The sequence below is a fragment of the Sinocyclocheilus grahami genome, unplaced genomic scaffold, assembly GCF_001515645.1.
Source record: "Sinocyclocheilus grahami isolate Dianchi unplaced genomic scaffold, SAMN03320097.WGS_v1.1 scaffold134.1, whole genome shotgun sequence".
Classification (NCBI taxonomy): Eukaryota; Metazoa; Chordata; class Actinopteri; order Cypriniformes; family Cyprinidae; genus Sinocyclocheilus; species Sinocyclocheilus grahami.
The window spans coordinates 2,623,607-2,644,658 of NW_015505313.1; the positions used below are offsets into that span (position 1 = coordinate 2,623,607).

At 34.5% G+C, this 21,052-nt stretch overlaps 1 pseudogene; it reads right to left on the reverse strand.

Annotated features, from left to right (window-relative positions):
• LOC107590940 (usherin-like) overlaps window positions 1-21,052 on the reverse strand; it is a 257,040-nt pseudogene that overhangs the window by 126,246 nt on the left and 109,742 nt on the right.

The window sequence follows — 21,052 nt, forward strand, 5'->3', positions numbered from 1 at the left end:
TCGCGTTTTTTCATCTGAAACGTGCTGCAATTTATATTCCAAAGCAACTCATATAATGCAGAAACGCTCAAGCAAGCAAAACACGCGCAAGGAGTGCACGTATTTGTACTGGTGCAGATTGAGAGGACAGTAGTACAGCCTTGCGCATTTCACACAGGCTGTTAGTTTCACTTTCGCCAGAAAGTCGTGTATACCTAAGGTTGAAAATAAATAGTTTATAGTGAATGCCCCTATAAATGGTCTTACTTTTACGATTTAGTTTGAATCCAAATGATGCGTGCTAAGTGAGCAAACATCAACGATCACACAACAAAAGTGCGCGCGCGCTCTCTTCTCTCTCTCTCTCTCCCCCTACCGTTAAGTAACTTGTGCATTGTTTTACTTACTTGTTTTTGACATATCCGACCGAACTACAAACTTTCCAGTGATGTCTGTGAGAAAGATATATTCACTCGACAAGCTCGCGCATCTGCGCCGCCGCGCGCTCAATCCACTCAGCGTGCTTTGTTTAGCTCAGCTCGCGCACATCAGCTATACAGGCGTTAATACTGAATGTTTAACGTTATATTCATTGCATACATATATTTCGTAGTAGACAGCCTTAACTCCATTCTGCTGCCTGTTGTTCTGTTGTCTATGTTTCTTTGTCTGAATATGGCACTTATCACATGCTGTGTGGTCTCAGCGTTTGGTATCGGGGCATTTTAACGAGTACGAGTACAGGAGCTCAGTATCGGGCCCGATACCGATACCAGTACCATTTTTCTCTTATTATTTTCATCAACAATATGGTTTAGTAATTAAAATCATTTAATTATTGTCCGTGCAGAGGCTATTCCGTTTTATTGATCTATGGCGCATTCATTTTGATTCTTTACACGTGTAATGATGTCCAGTGACTTGTTTGCATTATTTATGCATTATTTTATTTATTTGTAAGACTTTTTATGACTAAATTTGGTAATGGGAGAGTAAAAATATTTTTAAAACGTACACCGTTCAAACTAGGCTGCTTTTGTTGAAGTGTTTGGGATGTGGCTTTTAATGATGAGACCTTTTTTGTAATCAGGCTCTCAAGTATATAACAATTTGGATATAGATTTATCGGCCAACATATTGGTTATCGGCTTTCAAATATAAAGAATAATCGGTTATCGGTATCGGCAAAAATTTTCATATCGGTGCATCCCTAAAATTTTGTACAAATATTATATCTATGAAATGCATTATTATGAAGTGACCCTATTTACTTTCTATTCATCAGTGCATGTTAGTCAAAAATAGTTTGTCTTTATTCAATCAAAATGTAATAATTAGATCTCTGTATTAAATAATTTTGTTTTTCTACTGACATTACAATAGTCCATGTGAAACAAAATGAAAAAGAACAAAAACAAAACGGGTTTTGTTAAATATTGCAATTAACTTGAAAAGAAAATCACATTACTGTAGTAAAATAAACTGTTCAAAGGTTTGGGATCAGTAAAAATTTTTGTTGTTGTTTTAAATTAAATTAATAATTTTATTCAGCAAAGACACATTCAATTGATCAAAAGTAACAGCAAAGACACATTGTTACAAATTTTTTTTTTTAAATTAACTTTATATTTCTCAACAAAATCCAATTTTTTTTTAAAAAAGGTTATTTTAAATGTTAATAATATTTTACTTTTGTGATCATAAAATACTTTTTTTTACTGTACATTTGATCAAGTGCAGCCTTAATAAGCAAAAGAGACATTTAAAAATCATAAAAAAAATCTTGACCCATAACTTAAATAGTAGTGTAGGTTGAAGCCACAATTGTCACTGTCTGAACTGAAATTTTATATTAAACGTACTTAAAATTCCATACTTTGAGATAGCGTTAAGATACATTATTTTAATAAAAAAACAAAACAAACCAAAAATTTTAAATAAATAAAAATTCACTGCCTGCACCTTTTTCCCCACCATCTGTCCACTGAATGATCAGATACTTCTTACCCCGACACCACAGCCACTCAACCTCTCGCTGCTTGCTCCAACTTTTGCTGTGTCTGCAGAACTGGCCATTTGACTAAATATTGCACGCATATTGGAAAAATGCCCAAATATGGCCCATCAAAGCAGTAACCAGCCCAGAGTGGCATTTATACCAAATGTCAAGCGTGAGCAGAAGGTGCTTTATTGAACAGAGTGAATCGATCACCTTTATGATGTTGAGCTGCCATCTGACACGCAGAGGAGGCATTAACATAATGTAAATGTGGTGGACTCTCACCAGGGGCCCCAGAGCGCAGCCCTGAGCCGTGCAGGCCTGCACACGGAAGCTGTGGAGGCTCCATGGGGACAGATCACCGACCTCGAAGCCCATAAGGGATGAATTCTGTACCAGAATGCCATTCATCCAGAGACCATAGCTGCTTATCACAACTGTGAAGAGAAAATTAATACACGTTTGGCATATGGGCGATAGCTGTGTGATTGCGTACATGGGAATACAGGTTGTGCTAGACATGTAAACCTCTTGCATAATCGAGAATGCAATAGATGTCCCTAAAGTACCAAAATAATTGTTGACTACAGTCAAACATACATCGCCTTTAAGGACATAACCTAAACATCAACCAAAATAAACTAAAAATAAATTAATTAATAGCTAAAAATCAAAAAGAACACATGGCATTCACTGTACTTCTGCTATGAAGGCTAAAATTCTCCCTCCATCACGAACCCTTATTCCAAGACACATTTTTATACCCAAATACTGTTTGCTCCACTGATTTCCTCACATGCCCTAAACTGGCCATTCTGTTTAAAGCCCTCTGTTAAAGCCGACCATTAGGGAAAGAGTGCTGTAAAACATGTAAACACAGCCATATATTGCTCCTGCTCTCTTTATAGCTGCTCACGGGACACACCCCTCAAGATGGACCGGTCAGTTAAAAGGTTCAAGAAGGACAACTCAGCCTGGCCCAGTGCGCAGCGAAATAATATGAACAATTACACTGAGCTTTAAATAAGCCTAAAAATGCACAAATATATTTATTTAATGTATTATAATAATATATGAAATAAATACTTAATATTTGTGCATTTATTTAAATTTGAATTTGTAACAATTTTATAATAATACACCGAGTAGGTCTTAAGATGGAAAATATGTTAAATAATAAAAGCTGTGTGTTTTCTATAATCATTGCTAAAAGGAGATTTGATCCATACGTTTCGATTGTGTCATTAATTTAGTGCACACTAATTTTGTGTTTTAAAAAATAGCATGTCATTAAAATGTTTATTTTAACATTTAACATTCAGACAAGATCAAGTTTTTATTTAAAAAAATTATTTATTTTTTTAATTCAGTTCTTGAAAATGTGGAAAGCTTTGAAAATTCCTCAAAATATACAATGTAAAAAAAATATTATTAATTAAATAAACAATTTAACTACATAATCTGGTGTTCAATCAATTGTGCCTTACTTAAATCATGTTTAATTATAATATAATATAATATAATATTTATTACAGGAGTATTTATTATAACATTTATCATTTATTGTACAATTTATTTGGAATCAGTTGGACTAAAATTACAGTTTATATCTGCAGACGATTAATAGGTATAATTAAGTATAGTAATTTAATAATAATAGGCAATAATTTTAATAATTTCTCCACACAATTTCTGAAAAAGTTGATATACTTTATCATATATCAGAATATATCAGACCATATTAGAGGCCCTTTAACTGTCTAAACCAGGGGTGGCGAACTCCGGTCCTGGAGAGCCGCAGCCCTGCAGAGCTCAGCTCCAACCCTAATTAAAGCTCACCTGCCTGTAGCTTCCTAATAACCTTTCAGATTCTGATTAGCTTGTTCAGGTGTGTTTGATTAGGGTTGAAGCAAAACTCTGCAGGGCTGCGGCTCTCCAGGACCGACGTTCGCCACCCCTGGTCTAAACCAACACTTCACCTCAAAAATAGTGAACATTGTAATAAATTAATAAATTATCAATTAATCTATCTATCTATCTATCTATCTATCTATCTATCTATCTATCTATCTGGGGTCACTGAGGGTACACCCACCTCCCGTGCAAGCCTGCAGGTCAAAAGACAAACTTTAAGTGGCATCATCAGTCAAACATAAAACATAAACAAGCTTTAAAAAGATTTAAAATAAAAACAGCTCTGCAATAGTTCTACATATATCTCTTCCTTGTAAGTGTATTTTTTTATTTGGTTAATTAGATGAATTAGAAGACTGTAGTACTCTCAGCTCCATTTAGCCCATTTATCAAGGGAATTCTGAGATATTCCCTTAAAATCAGCCCTAAAAATTGGAAAAGAATTCAGCAGATCCAGTCTAGTCTTGCTAAGTAAGTATTAATACTAAATACTACATAAATACACAAGCAACATTTATTTTTATATTCTCTAATAATTTAAATGATTATTACATTTACAAAGTTGATTATCTTGCTATATATCCAAATCAGTGTAAATAATATAAGCAACAGGCAGTAAGAAAGTTTTATGTCTGTATGCTGATTTTAACACATTTTACCTTGTTCCAATCAGATTTTTTTTAGAATGTATACCCAGCATTTTTTCAAAAATAAGCACAGAAAATATGAAAAAGGTAGCACACTTCAAAATGACTTCTATATTGTGCAATAATTTTATATAATTTGTTATTAATTAAACAGACAAAAAGAAAAACATAGCAGAACCACATATAGGTAGAGTATACAAATAATAATTAAAACAAAATAAAAAGTGATATAAGATGAGAAATAAATAATAATAATAATAATAATAATAATATAACAATAATAAAAAAACTGGTGGTATTCTGTAATAATTTAAATGATTATTAGTTTCTTTGGCATATAAATAATACATGTTTTTTATATGATTTTCAAAATTATATTACATAAAATTGAAATAATATGAGTTTCTTGAAACAAAAAATAAATGAATACAATTCAAATGAAAGTCTTTGGTATGCTATGTTTAAAGGTCTGAATCGGTGAGTAATGAAAGTTTAAAGTTTGTGTGCTGAAGTGATAAACCAGTCATTCTTGAGTCACGGGACAAAACAGGTCCAGCAAGAGTAACTTCTATTAGGTTTAAAAATAAAAGTACATCAGTGTCAGACAGTCTCTGCTAAGTTTGACATATATCTCTTCCTTGTAAGTGTATTTTTTTATTTGGTTAATTAGATGAATTAGAAGACTGTAGTACTCTCAGCTCCATTTAGCCCATTTATCAAGGGAATTCTGAGATATTCCCTTAAAATCAGCCCTAAAAATTGGAAAAGAATTCAGCAGATCCAGTCTAGTCTTGCTAAGTAAGTATTAATACTAAATACTACATAAATACACAAGCAACATTTATTTTTATATTCTCTAATAATTTAAATGATTATTACATTTACAAAGTTGATTATCTTGCTATATATCCAAATCAGTGTAAATAATATAAGCAACAGGCAGTAAGAAAGTTTTATGTCTGTATGCTGATTTTAACACATTTTACCTTGTTCCAATCAGATTTTTTTTTAGAATGTATACCCAGCATTTTTTCAAAAATAAGCACAGAAAATATGAAAAAGGTAGCACACTTCAAAATGACTTCTATATTGTGCAATAATTTTATATAATTTGTTATTAATTAAACAGACAAAAAGAAAAATATAGCAGAACCACATATAGGTAGAGTATACAAATAATAATTAAAACAAAATAAAAAGTGATATAAGATGAGAAATAAATAATAATAATAATAATAATAAAAACTGGTGGTATTCTGTAATAATTTAAATGATTATTAGTTTCTTTGGTATATAAATAATACATGTTTTTTATATGATTTTCAAAATTATATTACATAAAATTGAAATAATATGAGTTTCTTAAAACAAAAAATAAATGAATACAATTCAAATGAAAGTCTTTGGTATGCTATGTTTAAAGGTCTGAATCGGTGAGTAATGAAAGTTTAAAGTTTGTGTGCTGAAGTGATAAACCAGTCATTCTTGAGTCATGGGACAAAACAGGTCCAGCAAGGGTAACTTCTATTAGGTTTAAAAATAAAAATATTTTCATTTTTAAATGTCATGAGGGATTAATAATAGAATGTATTTAACACAATTATCACCTTCAATTTAGTTTTCTCATTATTATACCAAATCTGTTTCTTACTGTCCTCTTACTACGTCTAAAACAGTGTCCACAGTGAAGGGTTCAATCATTCATATGCAATAAAATGGATACAAATGATTTTTTAATGATGAAAAAGAGCTTGTTTTATCAAAAGCATCACTTAATAATATCTCCTATCAAAGCAAGGTTGTTTAATGACACAGTTGTCCCCACTTTTTGTCAACACCGTCAGACATTCAATACAATTTTGATAAAATCAGGGAATATCAGGGGCAGCTGTCACTCTAAAGGACCCCCTTGCCACAATATTTCATTATGATATTTTATATTTGTTGTGGAATTGTTGGTCACATGTGAAAGTGTAATCTGTCTGCTAACACGAGAATGTGTTTGAAATGTTAAAAACATCTTGAATGCTGTTAAAGATAAAGTTGAAATTATATTACACAGTCCAAGGTAAAAAAAAAAGCACATTTTGTTAAAAAAGAGAAAAGTTGGGAGGTTGTATCAAAGCATAGTTCAGTAGCTTAGTACATATAAGATACATAAATGTAGTTTCATTTGTCTGAGTGCAAGGTTTTATTTGTTCAATTTTGCACTCTGTTTTGTCCCACTTCTCAAGCATGACTGGTCATTTTATACAAAATTCAATATGCCTATTTAAAGCCTCATTCTAATAAATTTACTAAAGACAAAATTAACTGAAAGTCACAATGAGATGATATTCTGCTTTTCTCATTTAGATGTGTGTATGGTGAAAGAGTGAGCAGGAACACACTGCTATCTGAAACAAGTAGGTTGATCCAGGGACGAGGTTCCGCACTGTATAATCCTCAAAAAGCTCAGAGCTGTTATAGACGACGGCCGGCTCTTCTCCTAAGGCAGACTAGTACAGCGTGTAGAACTCCAGCAGGCCGTTCACCTCCACTGGAGCAGCCCACCTGAAGAACACCAGAGACAAATCACGGAGTCTGATATCCTGTCACATGACCCCTGTACGTCCCCTGTGAGAGCTGCATGTACGCCCAGCAGCAACTGTAGTCGCAGGTAAACCAGTGGACCACCCAGAACCCGGACAGAGTCTAAAAAGCCTGATCATGATAACTGTCCAAGGATGTGAGGACAGAAATAGGAAAGCCTGGTGGGTGAGCATTTCACTCTCTAGCTTGACTTTCTAATGGCTAAATTTAGAACAGAGGACAATGCTATCTACTGAGGGATCTATCTGAAAGACAGAATCACACAGGACAACTGAGAGGAGAAAGAAAAACTTAGAGAAAGAGTTCTTCATCTTTGTGTGTATTTTGTTGTTCATGTCTGATTGTTTCAGAGGCATTTTTCTGATTTGGAGATGATTAAAGTACAATTTTGTAAATATTCTTCTATTAGGTAACAGGGCTGACAGATGTATTGTTTGACATTACTAGCCCTGTAAAAGGTCATGAAACTGTTCAGTAGCTATTTCTGATATAGATATTTCTACAAAAATCAGTAGATATTTAAATCAGTAGAAATATCTACAGTAGATATTTCTACAAAAATCTACTTTTCAGTCAGTGGTTTACTTTATAAAATCAAGATAACAATGTTGACATTTTATGACTGTTCTCTATTGACACTCTTAACAAAACACAGTGGTAAAAAAGAGAAATATTAATTTAATTTAATTACATTTTGAGGAGTTCACTTCTAGAAAAAGATGATTACATCTTACATTTTATTTTACTTTATATTACTTTAAAGAAGGGAAAATATGGAAAAGTTAGTAGGACGGCAACGACCTACGGACAGCTTTAAACTTTTAAATAACACATCATCAACTAAAATCTAAACAAACAGAAAAAACAAAGACAATATACTAGCATTTTATTTCTATGTATTTCACATTAATTCATACATAAATAGAAATTAGAAACACAAGACAAGGACAGACCCAACAAAAAGAAAAAAAGGACAAAATACATTTACGTTACTTGATTTGCTTTGGTGTTTTGAGTAAAACGCCTATATTAACACAGTAAAAGTGTTTATTGTTATGATTATTTTTTCGCACATTTATGAAGAACACAAATAGCACCCATTTTGTAAAATTACCCTTATATCTCTGTCAGAATTGAGTGGCACGTCTGTCTGAATCCTAAAACGAAGAGTTGAGTGTCTAGAGGAGACAATGTCCCTGTTGAAGGTAATGGTGGCAAGACTGAGACATGAGCTTAAATCATCTTTGTTGTTTTAAGAGGGAAATAGGACAGTAACCTCCTGTGTGATGAGAGGAATCATCAAGCGTCTAAGTGCAATGAGTTTGACCTGATGTTTCTCCGACCCTCTTTGTTTCCTTAATTTAGTACGAAGCTCACAAGGGCCTCCTGGTCCACACGGAGCAAACACACCTGCAGGTGACCTTATTCATTATTGTGATTAATTTGGTTTAGGCATAAATTCAATTGCATTTTAAATGGCAAACAACAACGGCCATTAAGACATTTCATTGCATAATTGATAAGCAGTTGGATATAGTATTAATAATATGGCATTTTAATCAATTATAATACTTGAACAAAGCAAACATTATTTTTGAGCAAACTGTGGGTATAATGCAAAAAATACACATCATCACATGGTGTCTGTGTATTTCTTTAAATTCTGAATAATATAATAATCAAAAATTTAAATAATGTTTTGCTGACACTTTGGTGCATTATTTACATTATATTAACATTGTATACATGCACTATATAAAATATATAAATATTCATGTTCTGGGCTAATGTTCTTTTTATATGAATCTAAAATATCTTTGCTATTCAGTTATTACGGCAACACGATGAAGTTTGGTTAATTTTGGTTTGAAAATAAACTCTCAGAACCACATAATTGCACATTTTGAAACTCTTCTTTTGAACATCACTGTAAAGGTAGTGAGAAGTTAATGTCTTACTGTGAGAATTATTAATAACATTTATTCTAGGTGCCGTATACTTTCACGCAGCGTGTTTCTGCTGATATTCTATTTGTGCATATCCTGCAGTCCGGGGTCTCGCAACCTTTCTCACAGGCAAATCGCAACACAACAAAAGAGTATTGAACACATATGATCCTTCACCCTCTCCTATTACGATTCTGCTAACAAGGCAATACCTTTCAAAGGCACTGTATGTACAATTAGACCCTGAGAGAAAAAAAGAGAGAGGGAGAGAGATATCATCTGTAATGTCAAATTACAATTCTGCCTCCCCCCCCCCCCCCCCCCCCCCACCCTCCCTCAAATCAAATTCCCCCCCCCCCCCCCCCCACCCTCTCTCTCTCTCTCTCTCTCTCTCACTCTCATTCTCCCTCTATCATCATTGCAGCTTCTTGTCCTATTCAAATTGAAATATCCAATGGAAATAAAGCAATAACCATTTCCCCCTCTTGGCGGATGAAGACAATAAATAAGGTGAGTTTCCCTCTGAGGCGCTGCCGTCAGGATAGAGCAGATACATAATGAAGTTATGAAAATCGGTGATGAGACAAATTGGGTCATATACATCTTTTTAATAAATGGCTTACAGAGATCACAAGCTCTCCACTGCCATTAATACAGAGGTAGCAGGAGAATAAAAAGAATGGGCTTGTATTTTTTTCCTTCTTCAATGTCTGAAACGAGCATAATTGAATGAAGGCTGTTGAGGTGGGCTGCTACACTGCTGAAGACGAGAGATAGAGGGAATGCTGTGGATCCAAGGGGTCAAGGTTTTGCTGGTTAGCTCAGCTCCCATCAACCCCTACTGGAAGATGCTGTTACTACACAGTGACAAAAACCCAACTTTCTCCAGTGAAAACCATTTAAAAGTATTCTGATGAGATATATTTAAATAAAAAATAAAAAAAGATAGGGGTTGATAGGATTTTTTTTTTATCAATTTTTTTATTGTTTTGACATTATTTAATATACAGAATAACACAGACAAACAATCAGCTTTGCAACAGAAACAAACAAACAAACAAAAAACAACAACATGATAAATGAAATAGAAGTATATATATAAAAAATATAATAAATATAATAATAATAATTTGGTTAAAACTAATCAGTTAAACTGAAGGGTGAATGGCCGTAATACACAAAACAATATTTAAAACCTAATATACTCCAAAATATAAAAAGTACAAAGACTATACATATACAAAAGATTATGTAAAAAGAAATATATACCCATACAAAAATCTTGACATACAAACAATTGGAACAGCACTGAAAGAAGTCTACGTCAATAAAAAACAGAGGCAATTATAACCCAAACAGGGAACCTTAAACACGACTCTAAATCAATATATATGAAAAAAAAATAATAATAAAAATTTTTTATAAAAAAAAATAAAATAATAATAATAATGAAAAAAAAAACAAGACCAGAAAGTGTGTATTTGGGAGGGGGGTGAATCTCCTTAATTCAAGTTAATAAACCTTTAAGCTTCTCTAAAGTATGAGCCCAAAGTCTAACGGTATCCTCTCTGGCGCCATGAAGGCGAGCAGTGGACAGTTCAAGATACACCACGTCTATAAAAGTGAGAACCCAATATTAGGGGTTGATAGGATTTTTAATGATTTTGAAAGAACCAAGGCTGCATTCATGTATTAAAAATACAGTAAAACCAGTAATATTGTGAAATATTAATATTTAAAATAAATGTTTTCTATTTTAATATATTCTAAAGTGTAATTTATTCCTGTGATGGCTAAGCTGAGTGTCATTCAGTAATCATTCTAATTAATTAACCAATTAATCAACCTCATTAATCAACTAATTATTCAAATATTGATTATTATCAATGTAGAAAACAATTGTGCTGTGTAATATTTTGGTGGAAAGAGTGCTAAATTTTTTCAGAATTATTTAAAGAATAGAACAGTATTTATTTGAAATATAAATATTTTGTAAGGTTTTAAATATAATTGTCAATTTATTGGCACTGTAATGGATCAATATTAATTCATCATTGCCAAATATAAGTATACATTTATTTAATATCTTCTACTGTCCCCAAGTTAGTAACAAACAAATCACGGATACTGACATTTCCAAATTACGGTAGCGATTTCCGACATATAGGAAAAGAAACAATATATTTCCCAAATGTTCCTTTCTGACAGACAGACAAACAAATGATTTTGTCATTGTTCCATATAGAGCGGTTTCGTTTTCAGACTGCCGCAAAAGGAGGAAACCTCATTCATGGCACACTTGGTTTGATGTTGCTTCAGTTTCACTTTGTTGACAAGTATACCTTTGTCTTTTTCAGGAAATCAAAAGCAACAAGACAGTTCTTCACCTGGCAGTGAAGGAGGGGAATATCCATCTTGTGCGCTTCCTCCTCAGCCTCCAACTGTCCAATATGCAGGCGTTCATCAACACGAAAGTGAGACACATGATGACGATATTGTATTGGCTTTCATATACATACAAAATCATACTCAAGTAATATCACACTTGCCTCGTGCCGCAAGTTATTGCAGCTGTGGTGAAATTTTGACCAACAGCACTATTGTGGGTGTGAACAAGTTATTGTTGAGTGACTTACATTTTAGATACAATAGTATAGTTTCAAATAATGCCAAAGCTAATCTAACTGCTGCGTGTCTCCATTCCAGCAACATGCGGTAATGAAATTTTGTTACTCAGTGAATCACTATTTATAAACAAATCTGTTAACTGAATGAATCAATGGTTGACTCACTTGTAAAGACAGTCACCTGTTTTCCTTCCTGAATGAATCTGAGTTTTTAACAAATCGGTTGCATGAACGACTCAGTGATTCACTCATAAATCTGTTTCGTTTGTTGAGACCAACATCAGTTGGTTGAGCGAATGATTCAATGAATGATTCACTTACAAAGACAGCCACTTGTTTCATTCCAGAGTTTTTTAACGAATTGGTTGAGTGGACGACCTAATGATTCACTCATAAATAGAGTTCTCTTTTACATTCCAGAATGAATCAGTGTTTTTGAATGTGTTGGTTGAGTGAACACTTCAGTGACTCGTTCATAGGACAGACCCTTATTTAATTCCTGAATGCATCAAAGTTTTTTTTTTCACAAACTGAGTGAACATCCCAGTGACTTACTCATAAAAACAGTAAGTGAACATTCAGTTGAGTGAACGATTAATTTACTTACTCATAAAGACCACCGCTTGTTTTGTTCCTAAAAAAAGAATCATTGTGTATTTAAAACCTAATATACTCCAAAATATACAAAGTACAAAGACTATACATGTACAAAAGATTATGTAAAAAGAAATATATACCCATACAAAAATCTTGACATACAAACAATTGGAACAGCGCTGAAAGAAGTCTACGTCAATAAAAAAGAGGCAATTATAACCCAAACAGGGAACCTTAAACACGACTCTAAATCAATATATATGAAAAAAAAAATAATAATAAAAAAATTTTATAAAAAAAAATAATAATAATAATAATAATGAAAAAAAAAAACAAGACCAGAAAGTGTGTATTTGGGAGGGGGGTGAATCTCCTTAATTCAAGTTAATAAACCTTTAAGCTTCTCTAAAGTATGAGCCCAAAGTCTAACGGTATATGAAAAAAAAAATAATAATAAAAAAATTTTATAAAAAAAAATAATAATAATAATAATAATGAAAAAAAAAAACAAGACCAGAAAGTGTGTATTTGGGAGGGGGGTGAATCTCCTTAATTCAAGTTAATAAACCTTTAAGCTTCTCTAAAGTATGAGCCCAAAGTCTAATGGTGTCCTCTCTGGCGCCATGAAGGCGAGCAGTGGACAGTTCAAGATACACCACGTCTATAAAAGTGAGAACCCAATATTAGGGGTTGATAGGATTTTTAATGATTTTGAAAGAACCAAGGCTGCATTCATGTATTAAAAATACAGTAAAACCAGTAATATTGTGAAATATTAATATTTAAAATAAATGTTTTCTATTTTAATATATTCTAAAGTGTAATTTATTCCTGTGATGGCTAAGCTGAGTGTCATTCAGTAATCATTCTAATTAATTAACCAATTAATCAACCTCATTAATCAACTAATTATTCAAATATTGATTATTATCAATGTAGAAAACAATTGTGCTGTGTAATATTTTGGTGGAAATATTACCACCAATATCCTTTTTTCAGGATTCTTTGATGAACAGAAAGAACAAAAAAACATTTGTTTGTTACTTTTTTAACATTAGATATATGTTTACGGTCACTTTTGATCTATTGTTAATGCACGCTTGCTGAATAAAAGCATTTTTTTTTATCTCAACCCTAAACTTTTGAACAGTAGTGTACATAAATAATATTTTTATATATTTACTTAAAGATATCTATTTTAGTATATTATTTGTAAACAGCAATTATTTAAATATATTATATAATGCATTATATTTATATTTATATTATATACACAAATATTTTATATTTTGATATATTCTAGTAGAGGTTTTACCAGTTCCCAGTTCATTTTGAAGCCCCAGATTCTTTATAAAAGCATGACTTCACAGCTCAGGATAGTTGCTAGTAAAGAGTTTGGGACTGACAATCACAACTGTCATGACATCATTCGCCATATTTACTGCTCAGTTGATTGGTCAAAACATCCTGAGCACCGTTAAGCAAAGATGGCTTTCGGGGAGACAACCGAGCGAATGCCATTGAGATGAATGGGAATGCTAAAGGATAGCTCTCTCTCTCTCCGGATATTACAGGCCTCCTCGATCGGCCCGGTAAAGGTGGAGTGGTGTGAGTAATTTAATCGCTGCTTTCTGATGGCAGTGAACTGGTGGTGGATTTTGCCACGGTGTAGGTGACAGCTCACATATATATTCTCCTCGTGGCCCTCTCCTTCTCACTCTCTCCCCACCTGTGATCATTCAGTAAAGTGATGACATTTTCTTTCTGATGGGAAATGCGCCGGAGCGCTTCTGTCATCTCTCTTGGCCTAAAACAAAGAGTACATAAGTTCAGTTTCCCCATTGCCCCTTAACTCCCTTATAGTTCTCTCTCGCTCTTCTTCTATTCCCTCCTCGTCCCCTCGCATTGTTGTGTGGCATGGTGCCCTCTCCGGATAGTTCTTAAGTGATGGCGACAGGGCAGCTGAAGATGAACCTCTAAAGGCTTTCACATAGATTGCTATAGGCCCAGGGTGCAAGCGGCTGGGAAGAGTCTTGTGCGGACTCTTTTTTTCCCCTCTTCTCTCATGAAGTCAAGCGGCGGGGGTCAAATGCTGGAGAAAATTCTGCACAAACTAAACAAGCCAGAAGAAGGTCGGACTGTGCGTTTTCATTCAGTTCAATGAGACGGTCCAGCGTGGGTGCAGGAGTTGAGCATTAGCCCCTAAATCAAGGCCTGTTCTGTTGCTCCGTTCCCCTGGTTGCTCAACTGCAGCTAGAGGACACGCAAAGACAATAAGGACAAACAGCCAATGGCATGACTGGCGGAAGGGGCGTACTTTATGATTATATGGAAAACACTCAGTTGATTAATGCACTCATGCTGTGGATAGGGACAGCTTCTCAAATTTGACATACGGGTTGGTCAGATAAATCGCTCTAGTGTGAGATTTTTGTGGTGTGGACTTATTTTTTTAAACAGGGGTCACACTGTATTTTCAGAGGGTTACGGTTTGACATGCGGAGCTTAGTTTTAGTATAATGGTAAAGAATAACAAGACCTGAGATGTGTTTCGTCCTCTCACAGGGAGCAAATGTCCATCATCTCATTAGCGTATCGCTCTGATAAAACATTGTCATATAAAAGGTGAGAACGACCACCTTCACTCCCGTTCATGCCTCGTTAGTGTGCATGTGTGCGTGTCGTCCAAGGACGACCTAGTGAGGGTGGAAAACAGCCTAAAAACTACTTTGCCCTAAAACACATGCCTCAAAAGTGCTTAAAAGTACGATAGATACAAAGTAGATACAAAAAAACCTGCGGGCATCCAGTACAGTCAGGATGGGTGGTTCTACATGTGTGGGAGGCAACTGACCTGTGAAAGCTGGGAACTGTTGGTGCATGCTGCCTCAGTACAGGCACTCAACATCAATTTATGAGGAGTGAATACACCAACACCTGGACAGGTGAAAGATAACATCATTATTACTCCAGAAAATTATGAAAAACTGTAAAAACAACAACAACAACAACAACAAAAAAAGATTACAAAAAACAAACAGACATTCCATAATAATTGAATAAAAATAAATAAATATTCCACAGAGAAGTATTATTCTGTCTTAAGTTTAGTAAAATAGGTTTAATGCAGTGGTACAGTTCACCTGCTTGTTATGGGTGAATTTACTCCAAGGCTTTTTTTTTTTTTTTTACTTTTAACTTTTTTTTCAAATGTGTATTTATTTATTTAAGGGTTGATAAGATGTTTTAGTCTAGTACTGTAGTTTTCACAAGATGACCCAAATTAATTTAAATAAACAAAATGCAGGAATAAACTTGACAGCCAGTGATTGCCATGCTTTTTTGAAAAGAATGAAATCAGGTTTTTGATGAAATTTTGATAACTTCTTATGTGCTCCAAGGGGAAACAAAGTCATACAAAACAAACAAACAAAAGTATTTAGGAAGAAGAATCTGGAAAAATGTTTAATGCAAATGATATGTAGAATGTGCTACAGATTTTCACATTTTAAAACATAAATGTGAAATTTCTAAACTATTTTTAAATACCTTTTTTTTACCTTAAATAATCATGCAACTTAATTATCAATGGTAAATTAACTTAACAGGGTATAATTTTAAAATCAAATTTAAGACTTTAAGACCCTTTTATAACCTGCACAAATGCAATTAATACCATAACAGCAAGATAGGGCAATGTCTATGGTAACATATTCAACTGTAAAATTACTGTAAAAAAATTATGATTTACAGTTCAGATACAGGTTTTCACAAAACAAAATGTTTTATAAAATGATAAACTTCACATTTCAGCCTTTAAACCATTTTTAAGAAAAGTGATGAGTCAAAAGTATCAATTATTATATTATTATCAATCAATTAGATTACTTAGTAACATTAAAACATGTCTTAGTATCTTAGTTGTTTAGATTTGTATAATGCATTAGCATTAGCTTCTTGTTGATCCACCAGTTCACATTTACAACTGCTTGTTTGCTGGGTAAAAATGTGGGTCGATTTTCACTTTGGTCTGAACAAAAACAGCCGACAGATGGCACTTATAGATGGAAATACTGAGTTTCCCATTCAAACTCCCTATTATCAATAAAGCTCTGCAATACAGTACATGTGATATTTACCAAAATATTAGAACCTTACAGTGCTTTTAAAATGACCTGCGATTGTAAACAAAGTATGATTTCATTATCTTTAGTTGGCATGTGTATTCTAGCTGTCTGAATTTTTGTCACTTTGTATTGGTCACAAACCTACAGAGATCAACCACTTCATGTAATTCCAATATGACCTGAAAGATGTGATCTAATCTCTCATACTGAAGTGTTTTTACATGTTTGGGTTCTTTATGTTGTTGTGATGATCAGCGAGCTCCTGGAACTCCCTTCCTCACACATAGCAGCCCCTGCTTCCACATGGCTGGAATCATTTGTTAATCATTTGTACTGGGAAACCAGATTAGCAAACACTGCCTGATAACGGCACGCTTCAAAGGTTGCAATACAGTACATGTGATATTTACCAAAATATTAGAACCTTACAGTGCTTTTAAAATGACCTGCGATTGTAAACAAAGTATGATTTCATTATCTTTAGTTGGCATGTGTATTCTAGCTGTCTGAATTTTTGTCACTTTGTATTGGTCACAAACCTACAGAGATCAACCACTTCATGTAATTCCAATATGACCTGAAAGATGTGATCTAATCTCTCATACTGAAGTATTTTTACATGTTTGGGTTCTTTATGTTGTTGTGATGATCAGCGAGCTCCTGGAACTCCCTTCCTCACACATAGCAGCCCCTGCTTCCACATGGCTGGAATCATTTGTTAATCATTTGTACTGGGAAACCAGATTAGCAAACACTGCCTGAAATTGGCCTTTTGGGGCTCCATATCATTTAGGCATGCTTCTCACCCCGGGTCAAATGGCGGCTGGAGCATTGGAGCCTTTTAATAAAACATCTCACAATGTTCGTGCACTACCGCCAAGAGCAGGGGCTGCCGCTACTCGCAAAAAGAGCAGACAGGGAATAGAAAAAAGAAAACAAACAACAAACAATGGCTGGCTGTTGGCCCTGTCTCCACTGGCAAGATGAAATACAGAAATAGAAGTGACGCTCTTTAGAGCCGAGCATCTGCTCCACCTATTCACTGCAGGATTTGATTAAATCAAGAGGAACATGGACAGCCATTCCCCGTGTTCATATCTGGCCCATGCATCCACCATGTGCTCTGAATGCTTTTTTTCTTCTTTCATAAAAAGGTAGCTTGTGACTTCTGCATTCCATTTTTTTACATTTCTGTTCCATTCTCTTTTATTTCTAATCACAACTGGTAAACTAAAGAGAGTATGTTTTTTGAGTTGCTTAAAGGAGACATATTAAATGGATACAGGATACACTTTTTTCTGTCCTTAGACACTTTATTTGCAAACTAATTTCTAAAAAAAAAAAATAATAATAATCTAAAGTTACCTGGTGATTAAGAGTGTGAACTAGGCCAGTACACAGATGTTAGCCAGTCATAAGAGAGGTAACTTATGGCGCTTTTCCACTGCATGGTACAGCACAGTACGGCTCGGTACGGCTCACTTTTTGGGGGTTTTCCACTGGGTACAGTACCTGGTACTTTTTTTAGTACCACCTCGGTTGGGGTTCCAAGTGAACCGTACTGTTACCAAAATGTGACGTGTAAACTCTGCTGATCACGGATTGGCCGGAGAGAATCGTCACTACCTGCGTCACTGAACTTGCGACACAAACACAAAAGAACCGGTAGGTTTAAATCAGCACAGCCAGCGAAGGATCGAACGCAACTGTTTTGAATGAGCGCACCTTTTTTTAAACAACCAAAAAGTTTTGTTGTCTGTTGCGGAAGAACAGACGTTCCTCTCATTGATAGCAGAGGAGCGGATCCAGCGAGAGCTTGATGGGGCGAGGCGGCGCAACTATAACTACATGTGAATAATCCCGCCCACTCTAAAGCGGTACTGAACTGCAGTGGAAACGCAAACCGTGCCGTGCCGTGCCGTACTGAGCCGTGCCGAGCCGAGTCGTACCACACAGTGGAAAAGCGCCATTACATACAGGGGCGGTTCGGGGGGTCTATGGACTATGGTACAGGTGCTAACCTGCAAATGCTATCTTATCAAATGCAATATTTGTCAATGTAACCCAATGTATAGATTAAGTAAAAATTTTTGAGTTGAATAAAATCAAATACATTTTGTTAACATATGAGAAATTGTACATATTCAATTAAATAAAAACACTTAAAGGGACTTCAAGGCTTTACTCAAGTGAAAACACTTTCATCATCCTCATGAATATGCTGGGTTTCTCTCATATCTAAAGGCTGCAACACACCAGTTTTTGTTCCGTGCTGAGTTATACAATCGAATCCTTTCATGATCACATACAGTATACACGCTGCTAATAATTTATTAATTGTGCAGTGTGAGATGCATTGGTCCTAACAGAACTTTGTGAGATCGCGATGAACAAAGAGTGACAGCTTTTTAGTGGGTATAAAGAGCGCTCTTTGCGAGTTTTCTAGGCTTATAATCCATTTATAATCCATTTAAAATGTAAACTTTGTTTTTGAGCCACACATACGTTGCAAATTTTCGGGAATGACATCCGCATATTTATGCGGGATTTGCTCTCGAAGTAGCAGTGATTGACATAGTGATAACCATAGCAATAGATGGGACAAAATATGTGAAAATGTGCATTAAGACTAGAGCACCCTCACTAATGTCAGAAGCACCCTCAGTGATTATTTCTGGAACCTGGTTGATTCACTTTTATTGCATAACTATATACAAAAACAACAAAATACAATAAATAAAATAATTTAATAAATGCATATTTACAGTTTAAGCACTTAACTAAAATAAGTATTAAATAATAAAATAAATAACTAGAGAAGGCTGACTATAATCAGCTTGCTTCCATTTAGTGAGAAAAGCCTACTCTTTAACTGAATTAGAAAAAAACCCTCCTCATTCAGTTATGCGGGGACAACGTTTGAGCGTACATGTATATCTGAGCGAGAGAGACAATTCATAAAAGAACCATGTATATTTAAAAGCACACGTCCAGTTTTGTGTGAGTGAAGGAAATCTGCGTGCGAGTGGAGATTCGTGCTCGCGCATTACATGGATCGCATAACATTATGCGCTCTCGACATTTGTCATTAAGATCACGCTATAGAAATCGCCTAAAATTAAGTATAAAGAAGAGAAGAAAGCGGCCCTAGGTAGCTGCCTACACATGCCAGGATCCGCCACTGCCAGATGCAATTATAAATACTAAAAACAAGCCTATCGCAAGATATCTGGTGGGGGGGGGCACCTGGGGTGGCCAGCTAAATTTCAGGGGGGGGGCGGTACCACGTAGACCCGCCCCTGCATACATATACTGTAGATCTCCAAATGGTACAGTGCCAAACAACCTGTTCAGTTCTAGTGGTGAAAAAAAAAAACGTGACTGGTTGTATAAAATGTTTTTTTGGCTAAATATACCTTTAACATGGACTACAGGGGGTAAAAATAACAAAAACGTGGCTTCTTTAAAATGCCAGTAACACATCGGAACAGGACTTGCTCTGTGCACATTTTTGTTGAAGATATCATAAGCAAATTCCATCCGGCTCTGCATTTCATCCTTACAACACGACCGTTATAACATGTATGACATGATTCAAAGAAACTCCCCCAGGGAAGGTTGCTCTTTTGTCTTTCAAATGCTAATCAACCTCTTATTTTTGTTTTCTTTTTTAAATTCTTGCATTTAATGTATAAACATGGATAAAATTAAGCAGTAAGAGCATTTCCTGGAAAAAGTGTTCTGCGGTGGTATTCAATGTTATGGCACAAATGCTGTTTGTATAGTTTAGCTTGTAATGAACCCAGAACATTTCTTTAACGAATGAGTAAAGGTCACAGATCAAGTCAACGCATATGTGACCTTGACTGGACACTTAGCAAAGGCAAGTCTTGTATTTTCAAGTCTTGCTTACCTGTGATATTGAAGCTGGTCAAGTTGCCTTGGTACACAACAGTATTGTCTTTGTAGAGTGTGTATCTGGAGATGATGCCATTGGGTTTGAGTGGAGGGTCCCAGCGGACAGACAGAGAGTTGGGGAAAGAGATCGCAGCAGGTGAAGGAACCTCCTCTGGAGCTATTAGATAAAAGATATTAATAAAATGATCAAAGAGTTAATTACTTTTGTTAACTAGTAGAGACAACCATGTAAAATAAAATACAATAAAATAAAAATTTTATCATGCATATTAAAAATGTAGGGGTGAATTCCAAAGGTCTGAAATTACACTAAAATATGAAAATCTTTTATTATTATTATTATTAATTATTTAAACTAGTCAAATAACAAATAATAATAATAATAATAATAAAGATTTTCATATTTTACAATGTTTTAGAAATAATTAAAGAAAACAATAAAATAAAAATATATTTAAGGTTTTGCACCATTTCAGGTCGCTAATCAAATGAAACATATTTGTGACTGACAAAGACTGCCTCAATGAGCAATTTAGGTCAAATGTGTTCTGATCAAGAGTAAGTTGAAAGTAGAATGAAGTTGTTTCTGTAGGTGATATTAAAACAATGTTAAAATTTTCTCTCATGGAGAATCAATACTGTAATTTGGGTTAATAATCAAGTCCACATCAGATCGATTTTTTCACTCCGCGATGACCCATAATGT